The sequence below is a fragment of the Emydura macquarii genome, unplaced genomic scaffold (assembly GCF_026122565.2).
Source record: "Emydura macquarii macquarii isolate MOO-44397 ecotype Brisbane River unplaced genomic scaffold, CSIRO-AGI_Emac_v2 contig_554, whole genome shotgun sequence".
NCBI lineage: Eukaryota > Metazoa > Chordata > Testudines > Chelidae > Emydura > Emydura macquarii.
Genome location: NW_027130691.1, coordinates 8,293,338 through 8,315,862, shown reverse-complemented (window position 1 = coordinate 8,315,862; position 22,525 = coordinate 8,293,338). Strand labels below are relative to the sequence as shown.

At 46.0% G+C, this 22,525-nt stretch overlaps 1 long non-coding RNA gene across 2 annotated transcripts in view; it reads left to right on the top strand.

The window, feature by feature from the left end:
• The window catches only part of LOC137147362 (uncharacterized), an 87,689-nt gene that overhangs the window by 40,130 nt on the left and 25,034 nt on the right, over positions 1–22,525 (top strand). The window lies entirely within an intron of this gene.

Sequence of the window (22,525 nt, the reverse complement as noted above, 5' to 3'; positions counted from 1 at the left end):
AAACACAGAGAACAAATTCTGCATTCACATTTATGGAAAGGCAAGACAAGAAGTAAATGTTGTGATTCAAGTGGCTTCATTTCTCCGTACTGCAAAGCAGGGAGCTACAGGGGGCTGGCACACCAATCTCTGCCTCTTAGAATCCGTATAGAATAGGGTCTGCGCAGAGGCAACACATGGTGCGGGCCACAGGAGGGTCACCCACCCCCCCCCCCCCCCCCCCCCCAAGATTTCTGCCAGGGTGTGTGTGTGTGTGTATAATTTTTTTTTTTTTTTTTTTTTGCAGGGAGTGGGAGCGAAACATGTGAGTGCATGGTAGTTTATTTCAAAACCGAGATGCCAGCAATCGCAAGCTGCCCCCTTTCATCCTCCCTTTTTTCAGGCCAGCTCGCACTCGCGCTGACCCACAGCGGCCCTCCTGCCAGGCCAGTGGGTGGGGGGTAAATTCTGTGCCTGCCTGAGGTTTGCGGGGCTGGGCCTGCTGTGGGGTCACTGCTCTTCGGGTCTCGCACAGGAACCTGGAGGGGTCCACGGGGTGGCTAATGCACAGACGCTCCCAGCTGGGTGGAGGGGCCTTGGAAGCCATGGCTGAAAACCACCCAGCCTCCAGGGGCTTGGGGTGGGGCTGCCCCACTCCCGCACTTTGGTTTCCTGTTGACTCAGAGCCAGTCCCACTCGGTCACACGGTGCTGCCAGCCGGACCCTCTCCTGGCACCGCAGCCGGTGGAGCCCAGCCAGCCCAGTGACCTCGGAGCCGGGCAAGCTGCCATGTGAGCTGCGCCTTGCAGCGAGCGGCAGGAGCGACAGCTGGGTGCTGCAAGGAGGGGCTGCTGCTTTCTGGGAGAGAAGACTGAGGATTGGGAGGAGCCGTGGTTGGAGCTGCTTGGGGAGTGGCCGAACATTTAAATTGTGTGGCCCTCCCTGCTCCCACTATCAACTATGATGCATCATCTCTGGGTCTGAGGCTGGCTTAAAATTAATATACAATTATCCCAAAATTTGCATCGTATTCCCCTGGCCGGTGATTTTGTTTGTTTGTTTTGTTTTTGTTTTAATTCATAGTTTGTACAATCTGCCTGCAAACCTATAGAAATGAAGTGGGGTTTCTTTAAATCGATCATTCTTCTCGCGAATTCGAAACTGGTCTGTGCTTTTTTTCTGCCTATTACAAAAATGAATTGTTGCTTACCGCACAGTAGAGAGAGAGTCTGTAAACTCATTCCTGGTTTTAATCTTTCTTAAATTAGCAATTAAAAAAAAAATCCTTACAAGGTTGAACTTGAAAAGCCAAGCTCCCAACCAGACAAGGAGGAGGCAGGGCTGCAGGCAGAGTGGAGACGTTATCTACTTGAAAATGTTCCCAATAAAAATCCTGTGGCTAGAAAGTGTTTGTGACCAAACTCTTGTCTTCATTCAAGAGTCATTTACCAGTAGGAGTCTAAATAGGAAGGTTATTCAAACGCTGATTGCCCTGCCGTGCTGCGCTGCTTGCTGACTTTTAAATTCCTTCTGGTAATTATCCAGGCTTTCTAAATTATGACACACAACATCTATAGGGTTTGTATGCCAATTGCAGAGAGGCTGAGGAGATATCTTAAGCTTAAAGTAGGTTTAGGGACTAGACCCTGGGAGGTGAAGATTGAGGCCAAGCCAAGGTTAATGTTCAGATTCCAGGACATTACATGGTCATATGCTTTCTTGTGAGATTTTAGCTTGTTTTAGGTAGTGGTTCTGCAACATTGGGTCACACCTGAATTGGCGCTAGAGAAAAAGACCCTTCCTATTGTCCACTTGACCCAGAGGGCTAGAGAGGGCGTCAGAGACAGGGCTTCCGATCTAAACCTCGCAACCCTCTGGAGTGAAACTCTCCCACTCTTGGTATAATCACTGGCATTCCAGGGTTCTAAAATGACTAACCTTGTGGTAATGCTAATGTTACGCTATATCAGATGCTGGAAGGATGGAAATCCTGGTTGAGACATTCCATACATGTCCCCCAGAGAGCCTGGTTTGCCGTAATGCCATGTCTTTAACTCCTCTGTCTTGCTAAACTTAAATAAGAACTCTTTTCTAGGGAATGGGAAAAGTTAAATGTGTTGGCTCAGTTGACAAGTAGTCATTAAATATTTGTTGCAAGCTCTGATGGCTTTCCAGTCTGTCTGTGTGCTGCTGTCAAATCCGTTTAAAGCAATATAAATAATAGCAGAGGGTGTACGTTGCATTAGTGGCATGAGTTTTCTACGGCTTCTTACTGAAAGTGAGATATAGTATGTATCACTCTGTGCTTTTGCTGTGTTGAAGTAAATAGGATGAGGGGGACTAGATACCTGGGGATTATTGGTAATGTGCTCTAAAGGTGATGTAGACTGGGTATCTCCAGCCACCAGGAAAGCACTGAAGAACTCTTTCCTGGGTGAGGGTCCTCTCTGCAAATGTAGGCTTCCTCAGTGTTGCCTGACAGCTGTTCAGTGCCCGCTGCAGAATCAGTTGGTGGAAGATGTCCAGTTCCCACTGAGCAAGCGTGCACTCGTAAACAGAAACCACATCAAACTCCCCTGCCATCCCTAGGCGTGGTCCCTCCACTTCAGAGCTGAGGGATGTGGATGGGCGTGGCAGGGAAGCTTGCAGTTCATAAGCACTAACTTCGTGCATACAGAGGAAGTGAACCGGAGGTGCTCGGGGGACCTAGGGTCCAAAGCCCATGAGTTTGCCTGCAGGTGTTGAATCATACTCTTCACCCTTCCCAGCATTAAGAAAACGTAATGCTTCAGAAAATAAATCCTTTTAGGAATGACTTTCTAGTCAGGATCAACTGCACCGTCGGCAACATCCAGTGTTTTAACGGGGCATTGTACAGGAAAAACAACTTGGGACCAGTAATAATTTCAAAAGTACTTGTTCTACTCGGGCCACTTTTTATTCTTCAATTCCATGTGAATTTCCTCCTTCTCCAATGGTTTTGTGTGCACCCATGGCTATTGCTTTCCTCTTGAATAATATCACGAGGTTGTCTTCCTCCCAACAGTGGGAAATCAATCTGCGAGTCCAGACCTTGTGTTCTCTGCTCTCCACCTCTGCTGCCCTGCAGCCTTTGACCACTTAGCGTGGCCTAACAATGCAGACAAGGTGATTACAGGTCTTCGGTGAAGTGCCACGGCTTGTTTTCTGGTTTTCCCATGCTTTATAGAATTGCCTGATTAAAGCAATAACTCATCTTTATTGATTATGTCAAAGGCAGTAATTCAGGAAGGCTATTTAAATTCACAAGAGGAAGCTATGGCAATTATAAGTGTCTGCAGCAGATTAATAATTTTTGTTGTGGCTATCAGGCCACTAGACAGACCTTTTATTGTAAGGCCTGTGTGACAGCATGCTCTCTAGTAATGACTTGGGTTTAACTTGCTGATTGGTTCATAATGTGGAATAAAGAATCATCAAACTGTCCAAATATAAATCAATATGCTTAAAGGTTTATAGGATATGGCTGCAGGGGTGTATACACTTCTAGTAATTTAGATCATGTTATGTTAATTCAGACAAATCCCCATGGGAATTCCACTCCCTTCCCTCCCCACTTTATACAGTGTTTATTCCATAATAACATTGAGATTTCCGGCAAAGCAAGCCGACTTCCTGCAGTATATCCCTGAACTTAACCATTCATGAAAGCTTAAATTAAGACTGACGCTCTTAAAGAGAGCTGGGGTGTGTTCAGAGGAATGTCTGTTTCATTAGAACGGCACTGGAGGGCTGAAATGGATTGTTCTATGATGTTGGGATGTTTGCAGGTGTGGCATCTGTTACTGTGATTGCAAAGGAGGTGGCCAATGGAAAACGGAGGTTTTGTATTTCTTCCCTGCCTTTTACTTGACTTAACTCTTTTTAAACTTTCCTGTATCTATTTCCTGGCAAGTCAGGCCCAGGGAAGTTCTGACAGTTCCATTTATTATCTAAGCTATTTTATATGGCCCCATTACGATAGTATCTTCAACGTATTTATCCTGTCAGGTAGGGTAGCGCTATCATCCCTGTTTTACAGACAGGGAACTAAGACACAGAGAGACTAAAGATGCCCAGTAGTATTAATAAAAGCTCCTAAGCACGTTAGACTCCTGACTCCCATTAGGAGCTCAGTCATTGGGAGTTAGGCACCTGACCTATTTACATGCTTCTGAAAATCCCACTAGGTACCTACCTACCTTTGAAAATCTGACCCTAAGTTACTTGCCTAAGGTCACAGGAAATCTCCGGTAGAGCAGGAGATTGTACCTGGGTCCCCTGACTTTCAAGCTAGCCCTTTAACCACAGGACTATCCTTCCCCTCCATCTAAAGAGTGGGGCATGGCTGATGCTCCCGCTGTATGGCTAGATTGCATACACTGTATTGGCTAGCAGCGGTTGTAAAACCGCACATGAATTACTGTCTGCAGTTCTTCCCTCTTAATACCAGAAACATGCTGACAGACGAGGGGAAATTCAGATAAGAGCACTAAAAATGAGTGAGATGACAAAGTGACTGACTGGGGAAAGATTAAAAGGAGATAAAGGAACCCAGAGGGGGTAACGTCATCTCAGGAGCGCTGATGTTTTGGTGGATTTGCTCCCTGTTTAGTTTCCCTAGACTAAGGAGCTGGCAGGGTCTTGCAGTACAGTACGACTGCACTGCACGGATTCCTGCCGAAGGCCCCTCTGAACACTGGTGTCAGAGGCCCATCTGCATATGTGGAGCCTTCAGCATACACATGTCGTAGCTGGATTCAAGAGCGCTGGAATCCTGTGCAGGGAGGTGTCTGAAAATATCTCCCCTGAAAGTGTCACTCTTGGATAATCAGATCAGCAGGAAGCATTGATCCATCCTGGGAGATGGGGCCAGATCTCTTGATTGGATGTGGCTTGGCTAAATGGATGATGGCTACATTCTTCAGCCTCCCAGGATCTAGGCCTTCAGCTGGGCAGATTCAAGCTCTCAGGCATGAGACAGAGGGTGTTTGATTTTGGTTCTTGTGACCCAGCGTCCACTCCATGCCTTGGAGAACGACAGTGCTTTCCTGCTATGCCTACGCCTAACCTGCCTAGCTAGGGAAAAGGAAGCGCTGCTCTGCGGAATCTGTTTACACAGAGATTTCGAGGCAGACGGCGGATGTGCGAGATCTCTGCCTGAAAGACAGGAGGGAAGGGGGAACTGCTACTAGAGGTTCCTCCTTCTCAAATGACTGGATTGTTTGTAGCCGCTCAGGCTTCACCATTCGTATAAGGGCTGGTTGACTGACATTTCCCAAGACATCCATTACATTCCTGGACTGTAAGCTCTTTGGGGCAAGTGCCATCCTCTTCTTACATGTGGATGTAGCACCGAGCCCAATAGATCTCCAACCCTGGTAGCTTTAGGGCGCTGCTGCAATATAAATAATAATTAATTGGGCTCAACTCCACTTAAAAATAATAAGCTGCATTTCATGTCGCGTGCAGCCATGGTTGTGGTGGTCTTGGTTTAGAATTATGCTCTCCAAGGAAGCTTTGTTTGGGAGCAAAAGGCAGGTCTGTTGCCACCCCCATCCCTGCCAGGGAGGGGAAGGATGGTCCAGGGGTTAGGGTGCTAGTCTGTGACCTAGGAGACCTGCATGGGATTCCTTGTTCCTCCATGAACTTGGGCAAGTCATTTAGTCTCCGTTTCCCCATCTCTAAGTGGGGATAATAGCACTTCCCTACCCCACAAGCAGGGTTGTGAGGATAGATTCATTAAGGATTGTGAGACGCTCAGATCCTATGGTAATGGAAACCAGATGTCTGCTTTAGACAGAATACGAATTGTTGCTGCAATTGTCAGGAAAGGCTCAGCACCCATAATTGGGGTCATATTTTCAGCTCTCTTTAATCCTCTAAATACACGACTGTGTTTTCAGAAGAGCATGGCATGCTGGGTGCACTTTGAAAACCTGCCCATTTTGAAAAGCTGCTGGGGAAAAAAAATCTAGCCCTTATTAGGTGCCTAAGTGGGAGCTGAGATCTTTTGCAAATATAGCCTCACCTGTCAGAGGAGCTGAGCAGTCGAAAATCTGGCTCGGTGACTTTATCTTGAGTGCGGTCATGCATTCTCTTTTATAACCACATCTTCGTGTGTCGCCATGTGTTGTAGCTTGGAAGCCTGTCCACCGAGAGCCATGGGATGGGGCCCTTCTGTTAAAGCTATTTCTTCCACAGTTCTAGCTAACAACTGACCCGTCTCTTCAGATGGTTATTGCGGATCTTCATGTGTGTGGCTACGCTAGTAAGCAAAACATTTTCCTCTTACGCTACTATATTAGGTTACTACTTCCTTTCGGTTACCTTGATGCTGATAAAACTGACTCTCTAAAGCACAGCAATCTTGGCTGTAATCCAGTCCTCACTGATACCTCAGCCATTTTTTAAAATAACACAGCTAAGCAGAGCATTTCTCTATAAAAAGCAGCAAAAGGGGTCATAGAATCATAGAAGATGAGGGTTGGAAGGGACCTCAGGAGGTCATCTAGTCCAACCCCCTGTTCAAAGCAGGGTCAGGGAAGCTGTCTCTCTTTTAGTCACCTAGAATTAGTAGTTGTTGTTGTTTATTAATATTATTTATTATTATTGGAAATAAATAATAATAAAAAGAAGCGGAAGGTCTGTAGTAATGGTTCTTCATAAGGATCATTTTCTTAAACAAGACAAAGTGCCAACTCCCCTGCAGAGTTACCCGTTGTGAAATGGCTAAAAGGAGCAACTTGTAGCCTCCAGTAGATGAGGAGGTGCTGTGAATGTAGCGTTTGGCTAACCTATCTGAGTCTTGTCTCTGTTGGCTGTCTCGCCGCGATAACATGACACAGTTGGCAGCTTTTGTTTTTCAAAAACCAGGAACTGAACCAGCTCTCCAACCCTTCTTCTCTTCTGAGTGTACGGCAGTCGAGGTCTCCGGTTCTGGTGTTGCTCACATGACCAGGCAGCTCTCTTGACCCTCGCTGCTTTGCAGAACAGTACCTCTTTTGTGTTTGTGCGGGGATAGCTAAGTGCCCCCGGCATACGCAGTTCTAGGAAGCCCACATCATCGAGGGCGGAGGTTTGCTTTTTCTTGCAGAATACCAATCGAACCCCCAGGGAGAAAGGAAAATAGCTACTCACTCACAGTCCAGAACAGAGCTTGAAAAGATTTGTGTGGTAATTGAAGAGACGGGGAAAGGGCTGGAGGTGGTTGGTTGGGCAGATGGTTAAATAACTATTGACTTTTGCATTAATTGATAAAAATAGTGACCCTAAAAAGGCAAAAATAAAAGCCATTCTGGTGGACTATAGGTAGCATGACCAGGTGCTTGGCTAGTCTGACTTCCTCACTGTAAGTGAAGTTCATCCTATGCAGAGGTCACAAAACTGGCCCGTCACTTGCGTGGGACCTCTGAACCAGGATGAATGCCACCTTATAAGAGGTCTAGCCTCAGCGCCTTAATTGTTATTAACGAGGATTGCATGTGAACACTGAGGAAAGAATGCTTCACTTAGTGTAAACAGAAAGGGAGTGAAGGTTCTTCACCTTGGAAGGTGCCCAGATACCAGAGTGATGGCTGCAGAATACATTTGTATGATAACTGTATGCAGGCCAAGCTGCCTTCAGTATACAGTGCAGTATACAGTTCTGCCCTTCCCAGCTCTCGCACTGGGAACATCTATTAACATCTCTTTGCAGCGAGGGGAAAACGATCCTGTTCTTTTGGAAGGACTCCAAGGTTATCCTTCTTTGTCCTCTTGTTTCTGTAGCTCTACATCATCAGAATGCAGAGTTTGGCAGCTTGTAGGCAAAGGCTCGGAGCATGGGGGTGAGAGGAAATTGCAGATTTAATCAAGTATTCTGATTTGAGGAGTCACTTTCTTTCCGTTGTGTAATGTTGTTTTCCTTGGAGGGGGTGGAGGGTATTTGCTCTCTTAGATCACCAGGTTATTTGTATCCATACAGAAATTCTTCCATACAAACAGTGTGCCCAGAAAGAAGGGCAGCATGTAGCAAAAGATGAGTCATTGAGGGATGGTCCAGTGATTACGGGGCCAGCCAGACAGCCAGGTTCAATTCCCTCCTGTGTAACCTTGACCAACTTAGTTAGTCAGTGCCTCAGTTCTGCATCTGTAGAATGGACACAATAACCCTTCCTTGCCTTACAGGGGTGCTGAGGATAAAATACATAAGATGGTGAGGTGCTTGGATCTTATGGCCATAGAGCCAGATAAGTACCCAAGACAGAAAAATGCGATCATGCTCCCATTAAAGTGTAATGAGAGTTTGGCCGCTGACTTCAATGGGAATTGGATCAGGCCCATGTTTGTGAGTGTGGTGGGAGGAAGAAATCCCGTCTAAGCCTTAAACCTAAGCTCACTGGGGGCATTAGGTGTGGGAAATGCCATGGGATTTTTAAAGTGCTGTGTGCTGTAATAGCTGCCAGGTTGCTGCCACCGTGGCGGTGAAATGTAATGGTGCGCAAGGCAGTTCCTATGTGGGGTGAATCACTGTGGGGACCTTAGGAGGGGAGGTGCCGTGGAAACGTAATCTTCTCAGAGGCATGTGAGTAGCAGAGCTCTCGATTCTAACTCCTGGATTTAATTCCATGCCAACAAGTAACTCCTTTTCATTGGAGAAAGCCTGCTCTTTGCTCTCAGTCGGGTCCGTTATCCTCTTTTGTAATTCACTAACCTTTTCCCTCTGCCAGGCGGTGTCCCCCACTTTCCTGCTCTGCCCCCTCGTTACAGTACAGCTGTTTCTGAACGGACCAGAGCAGACGTGCCATAACTAGAGAGAACGCCGAGTCACAGATTTGGTTTCCGAGCCCCTGCCTTCACCCCCACGGTTTTGCAAGATTCCACCTTACCCGCTTTCAATCGAGGCAGGTTTTAGTTGCCAGATTTGCTGCCCACTGAGGAAACTGCCCCTCACCTCAGTGCAATGATGCTAGGGTAGCGAAGGAGAGGGCGCTGGACTGGAACGTGAGGGGTCTGAGTTCTGTCCCTGGCTTTCCTGTGTGATTTCGAGCAACTCACTCAGTCGACCCTGTGCCTCAATTCCCATCTGTAAAATGGGGAAAATACTTCCCCCCCCCCTTGGCTGTGGGGATGGTCAAGTCCATTGATGGCTTTGAGGTGCTCAGCTGCTGTGCTGAAAAGGCTGTGTAACTGCCTAGGGGGACTGCAGACCACCTAGTTCACTGTAAAAGCGATCCACAGTCCAAAGAGCTATGGCAGAGGAGAGGGAGACTGGGGCTACCTGAGAAGTGTGGGAGGGAAGTGAGAAGCCTGTGGGAGGTAAACCATGCAAGGGCGTTAGGGACACTTGCAGATAAAAATCTTCCCCTCTCCCCCCCCCCCCACTGCTCTGTTCCTAATAGACTCAGCGAGATGGCTTTTCTCCAGGAGTACAGGCTAACACTGGCCCTTTTTCCTGGAAGGCTGGAGTAGTTCAGGCTTGTTGGTCACTTTCTTGGGGGGTGTAATGTGATCCTGTCGGATTGTGGGGAGTGATGGAGACAAAGCCGCCGTCTGGATCGTTTCCCAGCAGTGAGCGTCCACCCTCATCCAGCTCACCAAGGGGCTGCGCTTCCTTTGTACAGAGTCCAGGTGGAGCCCTTGAGTTTTCACAGCCCATTACAGAATGCCCGTCCTCCCCCCCCCCCCCAGCCCCACTGTCATGCCTTCCCTCCCTTGGTAGCTAGCTCTCAGGCGATGCACTCCTAGAGCGGGATTTTCAAAAGCAGTCAGCATTGGTCTAACTGTGCCCCCAGTGCAGTTGCCCTTGCCTCCGATGCGATTAAAATGCGGCCAAGAGGGAGTGCTCTTGGGAAGCAGGGCCTAGACGGTGCATCTTACGTCATTTGCTCACTTTTTCTATGTCAAAGTTTGATCACCTTCCCCCATTCTTCCAACTAGTGTGTGAGAAACACCAGTCTCCCAAGCCAGTTTCTCCTCGAAGGTGGACAGGCTTTGGATGTAGCAATTGAGTACAGCTTGTCTGAAATGGTCTGAAGCCTCCGTGACTCTAGTTCATATCATAACACGGGGTAACTTATATGCCTTAGAGGGGCAGAAGCGTGTGTCTAATTTGTCTGCCCTTGGGGGAGAAAATTAATTCTTAAAGCAATCACGGTGGCTCGGTGACATCTGACTGTGACTGGGCAAAATGATTGAGCAAAATTTAATTCAAATTAAAGTGATATTTCTTTCTCTTGCTAGCAAGATTCATCACCAGCACTCTTCTGCCATCAGTCATATTTCACCTACTGCAAACCAGAGTGCCAGCACCTGTTTTCTCATTCACCGTTTGCACAAGTTACTTTGCTGCTGACAAATGGGACCTTCCTGGGTCTCTGGGTCTGAACAGACGCCCTTTACTTTGATATAATTAAAAGTGGCAATTTTTGTAGAGACAATCGAACCCTGCACTTGCTGAGTATCGGGTTTTCCCCCTCTCACAATGCTCTGCCAGCTAAAAATGTATATCAAAATGTCTTCTGTAACAAGCAATGTGAAGAGTAATTTGGACCGATGTCCAAACTAGAGCAATGTAATGTGGTACAAGCTAGCATAACATTATGGCACATAAACGGCCCAAGAGGGCAACTGAAAGTAGTAGTAATGCTTCACACTTGTATTATCTTTTACCTGAGGATCTCGAAGCATTTTACATTCATGAATTAAACATGATTGAATCAATGTGTGTGGGGGGAACTGTTCTCCCCATTTGAGAAAGAGGGAAACTGAGGCATAGAAGTTCAGCGACTTGACTAAGGTGACACAGTTAGTGCTGGAGTTTGGATTAGATCTTGTAAGCCATGAACTCCCAGTCCCATACTCAGTCCACTAGACCATGTGTGCCTTTCCGTACCTTCTGGGTTTGTATGTTTTATGTGTAGCTCTCACTAAGGTGCTGGGTTTTTGTAGGCCAGGTATGCTGAGTATTAACTGAAAACCAGAGGCTGGTTGTTTAATCACCAGTTCTGGGGGTGACTCAATGTTCAACACAGTTCTGGCTATCAGTGAGTGCAGCAAGATGAAGTGCCTCATTAGTAAAGATGAATTGTCTGATTTCCTCTTAACGTTGTTGTATTTCCAGGAAGTTCGCATCAGTGTAACTTGAGGAGGAAAATTGCAAGCTTACAGAAGTACAATTGCAGTGTTGAAGAGCCTTTTTCAATAACAAGAGACCCAGGACGTGCTATAGCTGTCACAGCAGTTATGAGAGCTTGGTACAGAAGTTATTGGGTGAGGGTCTCTGGTTCTGTGTTATGTCGGAGGTCAGATCTGATGATCGTAATGGCACCTTTTGGCTTTAAAATCTATAAAAATCAGAAGAGGTTTCCTTCTTCTCCCCTAAATTTGGCCTGTTTGTATTCAGATGCATTTCTCATTCCTGAGACTTCATAGAGCCAAAGTCATCCTTTAACTTCAGAGGCTCACACCACGGCTGAATTTAAGGACCAAGATTGCAGCTAGTGTAAGTAGGCACGACTCCATGGAAGCCAATAGAATTATTGCATTTTATGCCAAAAGTGGCTTTGGCTCGATGTTCTGCCTTTTTGAAGTTTTTTGTTTTCTCCATTCAAACTATTTCTGTTACGGGCAGCCAATGTTCTTTATGATAATGAGTGGGCAAATACACCTATGGGGCTAGGCTTTCAAGTGCTCAACACCCATAATAGAAAGCAGATTTTCAAAAGAGCTTAGCACCCAATCTGCTAAGCACGCATGAAAATCCATCCCTTAGGTTTCAACTCTTCTAAAGACGAGTTCCACTGAACAAACAACATATGCTTGTCTTCCTGGCGGTCACTCCAGATGTGTTTAATTGGGCTGATTCTGCTCTGTCATACCTGTGCAACTTTTTAGGTCCATTGTCAGAGAAGGTAGAAATCAGCTTTTTGTATTTTATGCACGAGTTGGGTTGCTGAATCTTATTTTCGCAAAGAAAAAAATCAAGGCCGGTGTTACTACATGCACCTGCAGAGCTTAGCTGGAGTTTTTTGACAGGCGTTGTGTAAACTGGTACTTAATTAAAAAAGGGGCAAAAGGCTACGTAAAAAATTAGTTCATCATATTTATTTACAAAACTGTCTGTGCTGGGTTCCTCTCTGGGTGAACAGAACAGAAACAATTCTGCATAAATTGCTGGGGCCTAAAAAATTAGTATTAATCTGGGGTGACTGACTTTTTGGTCTTTTGTTTTGTTTTTTTCAAATGAACTGTCTCTTGAATAAATAGACTTTCTTTACCTGGTTTTGTTGTTTTTTAGTTGGCTTAGGTCCTCTTTCTTTGTACTCTGCCCTTGTAGTGTGGAAAAGGATGACTAGTTCCTAGGAGAAAAGCCCACTGGAAAAAACACGTTCATTCCCCGATTCCCTTTTGTAACATTAATGAAATGATTACAATGGAGCCTCGCTGTCCCAAGGCCAACAGCCTGAGCCGTCAGCGCCGCGGTAGGCGGGTTGCCAGCTGTAGGTGCCCCACAAAGTTAAGTTAGTGGAAACGCTCCTGGTGAGGATGTGCACCACTGACAGAGGGGGCATAATGTGGACATGAACCACCGCAGTAGTTACTGTGGTTGCTGTATGTCGACTTAACTTAGGTTGACTTAATTTTGTAGTGTAGACAAGGCCTGAAATGCTGCCTATTTTGTGTTAGGACATAGCATCTGATTAACAGTAGGCAGCAGTGTTTAAGCAGTAGAATAGAAGAAGTGAGAGAAAATCTGGACTCCAGTTGTAACTGCTGGAGCAATAAAAGAAGGCTGAAATTAACTGCCTCATATTGAATTTGGACTGGGTTGGATGCTTCCTATTAGAAGTCCCTATTTTCAGTTGCTTCTAACTTTGCCAAACTTTAACTATTTCATCTGAAATTTTTCCAGATTTGTGCCTCTGGCTGATTTCCCCCTCACTTTAAATAAATAAATATAGAAGTCGGCCAATGGGGTAGCCATTTTCAAGAATGACTAAAGGAAAAATACCTGGAGGCTAGGGGAAAATAACTTGTTTTGCCCATGCTAAAGAATTCTGGTGACCTTTTTTGTTGAAAATATCTAGTAGACTGAGGAGGCCCCTGCAGAGAACTCTAGTGGGTCCCTGCTTTTGAGAAGGACTTGAAATTTGATAAGGGGGGAGCAGCCTTTTTCTCAGGGATGTGCTTTTTGCCATCTTGTGAAAATCTGCCCTAATTTGGCCAAGTGATAAGCCTTTGAAAAATCAGTTTGCACTTGCTCAGTAGAGACTTCTTAAATTTTTAGCAGCCAAAATCTTAATTCTGGCAATTCTTAATTTTTGAGTACTCGACTCTGCGATCTTAACAGCGTTACGTTAATGTAGCTTTCGGTGTGTAATACACTAGTGACACCAGTGCAAAACTGCCGCAACAGCTTTTTTTATTGTAACAAATACCCAACGATCCAAACTGTGATTTGGATTTTAGGGCATTCTCATGCTCCTTCGGATAATCCCTTGAATATTCCAGAGATCTCCCCTGCTCCTCTTATCCCTTAGAAAAATAATGGATGGATCAGCCTGTCTCCACATGCAAGACTTTCATCATCGGTGGCAGATGAATTACCTCATAATAACCTGCACAGGGCCCAGGGGAGCTGGGCTGCCTGATGCCCTTATTAGTTTCTCAGTGTGATGATAGACTGCTGCTGTGCTGTATACACTGCTAAGAATATATTGAAAGAGTGCGGCGAAAGCACGCTAAGCAACGCCTGCCGGAGTCAAATCCTGCTCGCTATGTGTGAACAGTTACAATGGCTCATGTGATTTCAGGAGAGTGGGATTTAATCCTTGCTTTATAGCATCCTGGTACTGCTGTGTCAGGATGCTTTAGGTATGTAATAAAGACCTGGGAAGGGCTTGCCTGTTTCTTGACTCCCTAATCTTTTATCATAGAGGCAAGTATCCATTTTCTGCATCTGCACAAATTAAAGGCTTTGTTCCTCTGCTAAGCTGTGTTTGGGAACAGCCAGAGGCGAGGCCCTGGACTGAGAGTAAGATGAAAGGCTCAAGGGTTGCTGTCGTCATGGACCATGCTGCAGTCTGAAGACAGCATGTCCTCCACCCTTTGCTGGAAGGCATCAAAGATGCATGAAACCAATATTGCAGGCCATGGACACTAATACGCTATATTGATAGTAGATGCTCAGACGCTTTGGTGAGGGACAGACACAGAAATGTCTGTAAATAATTACAAGGAGGAACGAGTAATGGAACAGCAGGCAGGAGGGTTGCTGCGGTCCCGTTTGAGGTGGAATCCATCCGCAGGGCGGTGGTTTATAGGCGAAAATTGCAGCTTGTGCTGAAACTGTGAGACGACAGGCCCAGATCTCATACCCTTTCCTCAGCATATTTGTGGCCATATTGAGCGGGGAAATCAATCCAAAGGAGGAAGCCAGATAATTCTGCAGAATTTGAGACACTGCGGTGTTCAGAGTAGAAATGGTGCCACCTAAATGGTGGCCTAAACAGCTTGGAAAATGCAACTCATCCCATCTTGCAGCAACTCTTACTTTTCCTGGCTGGGCCTCTGGCAAGGAGAGAGACTCTTGCATATGCTAATGTGTCAGCTGCCTTCTTGGCTGACACCAGGGACTGAACCAGGACTCTCCAGAGCTAAAAAGTGGTGGGCACAGATGGTTCCATTCTCTGTAGGTTATTATATTGCACCCGTCACCACAGTAGCTGAACACCTTCCAGTCGCGCCTTACACAACCTGACTACACGTCTGTCACGTGTTGTTTGGTTTCTCCTCTTTTACTCGGGCAGAGAAGGCTGTGCAATGGAGTGACTTGTTTTGGGAGGGTTTTAGGTTAGTTTTGGGGATTTTTTTACATATACTTGTTGCTATGTCTTCATGTTAGAGAAGAAAAGGTCAAAGAAATGCCTCTTGCACTTGGAGCAGAAGATGGTGAGGTTTGGAAAGGCCCTTAATTCCCAAGGGAGTTCATTCCACAGACTTGAACTGGCCCCCAGGAGTTCTGTATCCCACACAGCTGAGCTTTACCTTTATTGTAGAGAGTTGCGTTGTGCCAGAGAAATACGGGTTACTGTAAAGCTCAGGGGGTCTTGAACCTGGGCCTGCAGAATTAGCGAGCAGCAAACACCTCCACGCTGCCATTTGTAACTTGCTTGCACTCCCCTACCCATGATCTACTGCAGACTCAGCCCACAGGAAGTCCCACCTCAAGGGGTTCTACAAACAGCAGCCTCATGGCACCTGGTTGGCTCCCCGCCCTATAGAAACCCAAGAGGCATTCCAGGAAGTGTCCAGGCAACAATGTGAATCACTACTTAGCTGCCACGGACCACTCTGCATTCTCTGTTCCTGAACTCCCAGTAGTGACCTTGGCTCTGACTTGGACCTTGACTCCCCCTTGAATCCTTGAACACCCACATGGACACTGATACCTAGTATTGACCTGGTATTGAGTCTGATCCCCGACCTGTCTCTGGCTTTGACCTTCTGCCTGACTGTTGGAATTGATATTGACTGTGACCCCAGTAGTTCTTCCTGCTCACTGAGCACTTGCCACTAGTCCTGCCTACCTTTGCCAATTACACACACACACACACACGCAAGTCCAGTGGCTTATGCCAATGTACAGATGTTCAGTTCCCGGGGAGCTTTTGATGTCTCTGGCAGCTGTGGCCTCTCTGAAGCTGCTTCTTGTGGATGAGTCTCTCTCTCCCCTTCTTCATCCTCATTTCTAATTGCATTGCTGAGAGACTTTTCTGGTACAACAGCTGGCGAGCGGAAGGGCTAATGAGCAGACCCGTGTGACGACTGCCCCCTCTCATGTATCTCTAACTAGAGCCTATTGAAATGTTTTATTCAAACCTTTTAAAAATAAAAAATAGCCTTTTGGCCCCCAAAATTCAAATGTTTGTGAAAATGTTTATTTCTCTCCCCCTCCCCCCCAATTTTTTTTTCAATAAGAACCTAAAATTTCAGTTTTGGGGGCCCCCCGTTTCCTTTTTTATTTCCCTTCCCTTTTTTTTTTTTTCTTTTCATTTTGCCACTGAAAAAGGTTGGAAAGGGAGGGCGGGTGGAATAAGACATTTTCCCCTCAGCAACACTGGAAAATTTCAAAATGTGTCTTTAATTTTGTCCATCTAATTCCCTCAACTGTCGACAAAACACGCTCTGCGCTTTTGACAAACTCGACTCCTAGGTTTGCCTTGCCTTGTTATAGCATTTAGTGCCTTGATGGCTGCTGTATTTGACACTTGGCTGCTTTAGCATGCAGTCCCAGTTCACATCCACAGGAAGAGGACGGTGTACGCTCTGTGTGCAAAAACCAGCTGCTAAAATGTCAGTGGGAATTTCACCAGAGCAAGAATTGAGAACTTCAGGATTAGCCCCTAACTGCAAGCAACTGGGCCTAACAACCCAACCTTGCATTTCTTTTCTCCTTTTAAGAAAGCTCCTGACAGCATTCTAGGAAGGAGAGAATTAACTTTTTTTCTAAGCTGAGCTCAGTCACGCTTTGAAAGGAGTTTCAAAAGAACAGTGCCCCATAAAGATGTCCATGTACAGACGTACGAACTGGTGTTGTCATGGCAGCAGCCATGTGTCAGATAACTTCCTTGAACCAGATGTCACTTAGGGTTTCTGTCTGACTCCGAAAGCCACAAATCAGCAATAGTGCGGGCCAGTCTGAGGCCTATTATGTTTCTTTCCCCAAGATAACGTTGTAATCACTTTGAGTCCTTCATCAGAGAGGAATAATGCTCCCCGGTTTTGCTAATGTTCCCTTTTTTTGGTGTGCGCGTTCATTGTGCTTTCTGTTGAGAAAAACCTACAGGGTAATTAATTTCAGGGCCATTTGTGCTGCTGTGACAGGCTTCTGATTTATCACCCAAGGAACAGCTTCTGGTTCAAAGTGCACATCCGCTGTGTTAATGCTCCATGATCTTTACCCCCTTGAGGAAATGGCAGAGAATGAGGAGATTATTGCCACCAGACTGGGTTCCTGGTATCAACATGACAATGCCTGTACAAATTAGGTGTGAGTTATGCATACAAAGCAGCTTTGCTCCCATACAGTAAGTGAGTAGTCCAATGTCTTTCCCCTGGAATAACTGGGTGGATAGGAGGTATCAGTCAGGTTTCTGCACCAAATGGTTGTTGAATTTTTTTCCCCTCAGTATTAACTCCACTTATAAGAGCTGCTTTATGCAATTCATGTGATTGCCCCGGTCAGTCGTTGAGCTGATATCCTGGTCAAGCACTGTCTTCCTGTTCTGTGTTTGTACAGAGTCTAACCCCATGGGGCTCCAGTGTGTATAGTGGGGGTGCTGAGAGTCATTGAACCAAACTGTAAACCCTGTATATGATGGAAACCACTTCAAGCCAGGGTGTGGGAACACCCCTCGTTCCAGCACCTCTGTGGGCTCCTGGTCCATGACTGGGGCTCGTAGACACAGTGGGAATATGTCATAATAATTAATAATAGGGAACAACTTTCCAGTTGCAACTAGAGATGGTTCCAAGATGCAGGCCTGGATCGAGTTTCTGAAATTGCTCCCCCTCCTCCCTGCCCCTTCAAAGTGTCAGGGTATTCAGACTTGTTCAAGGCTTATCTCTAATTATCAGGTTAATGATTAGCCATCTCCTAGCAATTTGCAAGCAAACTCACTGAGTGCAAAGTATCATGGCCACCAGTCTCTGACTTGGGTATTACGATGACCCGTCGGAATTTCTGATGATCCCTAGGATTTGCTCTTTTAATGAACTCCATCACGTTGGCTTTGGTGCTGGCACTTGTGAAATTGTGGCAGTATCCGAATGGCACCGCCCCAGTGAAAGGCGATCGGCATGCTCCAATCTGAGCACACGTCAGGAGACTTGGCTTGAAATGCAGCATCTAGTCTGACCTCCATTGTTCAGACAGAACGGTCTCTCCTTCCCCTGGAGAAGGCAATTCTCCATTCGCCTTTCACTAGAAGGCCTGTGGTGCTTTTCTGCCCACACACCCACCCACATGCTTTCTTATTTGCAGTATCTGTAAGGAATTTCCAAAGCAGTTACCGGCATTGACACTGTCTAGGCACATGGGTGGGGAGTGCATTACAGGGCACCTGCTGCTAGTGGCAATTGAGTGGGGCTGTCAACTAGAACCCTCTTATTAGACTTTCACTGTGGAGGCAACAAGTGTGTGATCATAACCTAATCTGTGCACATGGGGCTAGGCTTGCAAAGGCACGCAGGGCCAGAATTCTAAGTGGGCAATGTCTACATCTCATTTTTTCAGAAGGGCTCAGCTCCCGGCAGTTCATACAGACGTATTTAAAGCCAGATCTCTGGTGTCAAAGTGGGAGCTGAGCTCTATTTATTTGTAGTGCAAAGCTGTTTAGGATTCTCCAGTCATGGACCAGGATCCCATGGTGCTAGGTGCTGTACACACACACAACACCCTGCCCCAAAGAGCTTACAATCGCAGTAGCTTTCAGAGTCGGTCAAAAATTGAAAACTTATTTCTGTGAAAAATTTTCAAAAATGGGAAGTGGTTTTCATTTTCCCTTCCCCCGCCTCCAGTATTTTCTTGATTTTTTTTTTCTGACCTTTTTTTTCAAAATTTGTATTGGAACATTATTAAAATGTGTTTTTGTATATTGAAAATCTAGTTTTTGCTCAATCGAAAATTTCTGATCATGTTTTCAATTTAAAAAAAAAAAATTGGAAAAGAAGCATTTTTCACAGAAAATGGACTTTCCCAGTAAGGCCTTTCTTCTATGAAAACAGCTTCATTTGAAAAACGCTAACTCGCGCTGCTGCGCTTTCCTGGAATATCTGGCATGCTATGAGTAGATTGCCCTTATACAGGCATTACCTTGGCAGCGAAGGCGTAGTACAGGAAACTGCCCATCGGACTGGGCTACCCGGAGATCTAACAGGAAGTTGGGGGGAACCTGGTGGCTTATTAGCCACACGATCTTGGGCGTTCCCAGGAGCCCCTTGTTAAATTTTTTCCCCTCCAAACAGAAGGGAACAGTGGCATGGTTACCTCTGCTTCCATGGTCCTCCCTTTCTGAATACTGCTAACCACCTCTGCCAAGATGAACGAGGGTCCTGTAGCACTTGAAAGACTAACAAATTGCAAGTTGCAATCTGAAGAAGTGGGTTGCAGCCCACGAAAGCTTATGCCTGCAGAAATTAAATGTGTTAGTCTTTAAAGTGCTGCAGGAGTCTCGTTGTTTTTGCTGTATCCAGACTAACACGGCTACCCCTCTGGAACTTCTGCCAAGATGATTTCCCTTTGGGAGGGTCATAAAATTGCTCCTGAAGAGCAAATATTTTGCCTCTCTGAAATGGATCAAATGTCTCGGATTAAAAAAGAAAAAACTTTTAGGCTCTCTACCAAATCTTTATCCCATGGACCCCCACCCTGCTTCAGATTACACAAATTGAACCCTGCTCTCCGCAATCAGTCCACTCAGAATACTATTCATGCCACAGGGGTTCCCACAAAATGTCCCCCTTAGCTTCTGATAAACCCTGTGTATTGATCAGGGGAGTGCTTGCCGGGGGGTGCTGCCTCCCTCAGTGCTGTGGATGATGATAAAGCATTTGTATTGGATTGGGATTATGAATAAACAGGTTGCACAGTTTCCTGCCCTTCCCACTACCCCCTTCCTACTACGTGCCCATGCAGGAGTCTCTTGTGAAGAAGTTGGAATGGTGTCGCTGGCTAACAGCGCAACTCAAGGTCTGTGCCTTGCTTTAAAAAAAAATCTCCTGTGTCCCGTACTCTAGTGAACGGGAAGGGATGGGGCCAACTTCAGATCCAGATTGGGGCTTAGGTTTCACTTTGGGATCTGCTTCAGTGGTATAAATGTTAAGCTGTTCTCATGAAATTTCACCTGAATCTGGACCACAGTTGGCCCTATTTTGGTTTGCTTTGCTTTGCTTCGGTTTTGGATCAACTATTGAACACCCGCTGTAGGAACAGGGTTGAGTCTGAGGATTCAGATCTAAACTCCCTTCGGCCCACCCTATAAACGTAAAGGAGAGTTAGACTTGGGGTTTATAATTTTGCCCCATCTATAGTATTCGTGCTTTGTCCTTTGCTGGGTACTAGCAGTGCACTCAGTGTTTCCAGGACATGGGATCCTTGCGCCAAGGGGGCAGGAGTCTGTATGAGACAGCCAAGACTGTCCGGACACCTGTTTTATACCCATCGTGCAGATGAAGTTTTAGTCTCCAAACGTTTCTTTTTTTCCTCTGGTGAGAAGAGGAATAACACCACACTGGAATGTATCCCCAACTCAGAGGGCGAGGAGTTGGGTGCTAATTTACGTTCACGGAAGACTTAAGTGGATTGGGATGTGGTAGACATAGGTTCTGTCCTCGCTTTCTACTACTGGCCTGCTGAGTGACCTTGGCCAGCTTGCGTCACATGCCTGCCTTGGCTTGCCCTCCCATGCTTCATCTGTTTTAGATGTTAAGCTTTTTAGGCAAAGGACTCCCTAATGAGGGGCTTGAACCAAAACTGGCTGGAGTCAATGGACTCCTTTCAGTTCACTTCGATGAGCTTTGCATCGAACCCTATTCATGCATTGCCAAGGACAATGGGGGCCCCAATCTCAGCTGGGGCTTCTAGGTGGGGCTATCATCCAGATAAGAAATAAATGCATGGAGAGGTGAGCATTCCCCAAAGCTTCTGTGATGCACCAGACAACTCTTAACCCAACCACGGAGCAGATTCCACTTTGATCTCCTCTAGCGGAGTCTAAATTCCTCAGCCACTGCTGTAGTCAGCCACAGTGGCAAACACTTTGCCACAGGGACTAAATAATCCTTGCTAATTTATCAATTAGCTCATGGCTGCAAACTTTAGTAGGTTGTACTCCTAGATCAGAATTACAATTGATTGAATATAAAATTATAATTATACACCAGTAGTTTGGTATTACTATTGATTTCTCCCTCCCTTGCCCTCCCCTCCTGACCCCCTGACTGTAAATTCTCTTTCCATAGCATGCCGGCTCTATCTGCCATTGACCTTATTGTGCATTTTTAAATCCTTTCCACCCATGTATGGATTTTGTTTAATCAGTGAGCAAACATGCTTTCCCCTCTGCATAGAATTTTCATTGCCGTTGTAAAAACCACGCTTGAAAGACGCGCGACAGCAGAAAGGAATTGGATTGTGCATTCCTGACTCAGGTTGGCGAAGGCTGACCTCACACTGAGGTTCCAGTGACTTGTGTAAGCCAGTGCCCACCCCTGTGAGTACAGCTTGCACAGTCCATCTTAGTTGAAAGGGGCTGGCCCCTAAGGGCACCGGAGCACCTAGGAGCTGGTGCTCTGGGCTCTAGAGCTTTTATGTAAAATTAGCACTCCTGCTGCTGCTCTTGCACACACATGGCATGGCTACGTTGCAATCAGGAGGTGTAATTGCAGCACATGCAGAGGGACTGCGCTACCTTGCCTTGCTAAAAATAGCAGTGTAGTCGCAGGGTCTCAGGCTGGCCACACACATACATATCCAGGGTCCCAGGCAGGATTGCATTCAGGCGGCTGCGGCTACACACTGTTATCTGTAGGAAACTAGCCTGATCAAAGCTAGCTCAGAGATCCCGACCTCTGCTGCAGTGTAGACCAACCCTGTGTGTTCAAGAGCTGGGTGGGTTTGGGAAGTGCTAATTTTATTATTTAAAAGATCTAGACCCCAGAGCACCAATTCCTAGGTGCTTAAGTGTCCGAAGTGTCAGACCCTTTAAGCTAAGCACCTGTTCATGGCCGGATTGTGCAAGCCTTACTTACAGTGGTGGGTACCTGCTTACATGAGTCAATGGGACCTTAAACCTACGTAAGCACCTGCCATCCTGAGCTCGGATTGCACAAACCAGCCCTAGGTCTCATGAACCAAATTTGATTTCTGGGGTGAAGGGCCAAGGGCTGTTCCCAGCTACCCTGCTGTGAATGAGGTGCAACAGAGCGCCATCTGTCTCAAGGGAAATCTGGAGTACCTGCATGGAAGTCATTCGTTACTCCAGGTTTACTGACCGAGAGCAGAATGTGGTCTTTTTTTCTTTTTCTTTTCATTGTCCTTGAGCAGTATTTTCTCCTAATACTTAATAACAATGTCGACCAACACAAGCCTCTTTCAAATAACTCTGATTTTCATAGTTCATCCAAGGATATTTTCCCTGGTAATTTCCCTTGTCCTCCGGTTTCCTGCATGTGGAGGATTATCCAGCATTTAAAAAGTGATTTCACCTTTTAGAAAGGCTCAACTTCATATGTTTCAGGGAAGCTCATCTTACAAGGTAAAACATCAGTATTCAGGCTATAAAAAGAATACAACAGCAGGGGTGAAGGGAAAAGCCTCCATTTGATGTTTTTTTTTTTTTTTTTTTTAAAAAAAAAAAAAAAAAAAAAAATCATCTGTATTTTTAGGCTATTGCTTTGAATAGGAAGAAAATATTCCTGCAATCTGTCTTTGTGCTTTAATGTTGCTTCACATTTCACGTTGAGGGCTTTTTCTGTGAGAGGC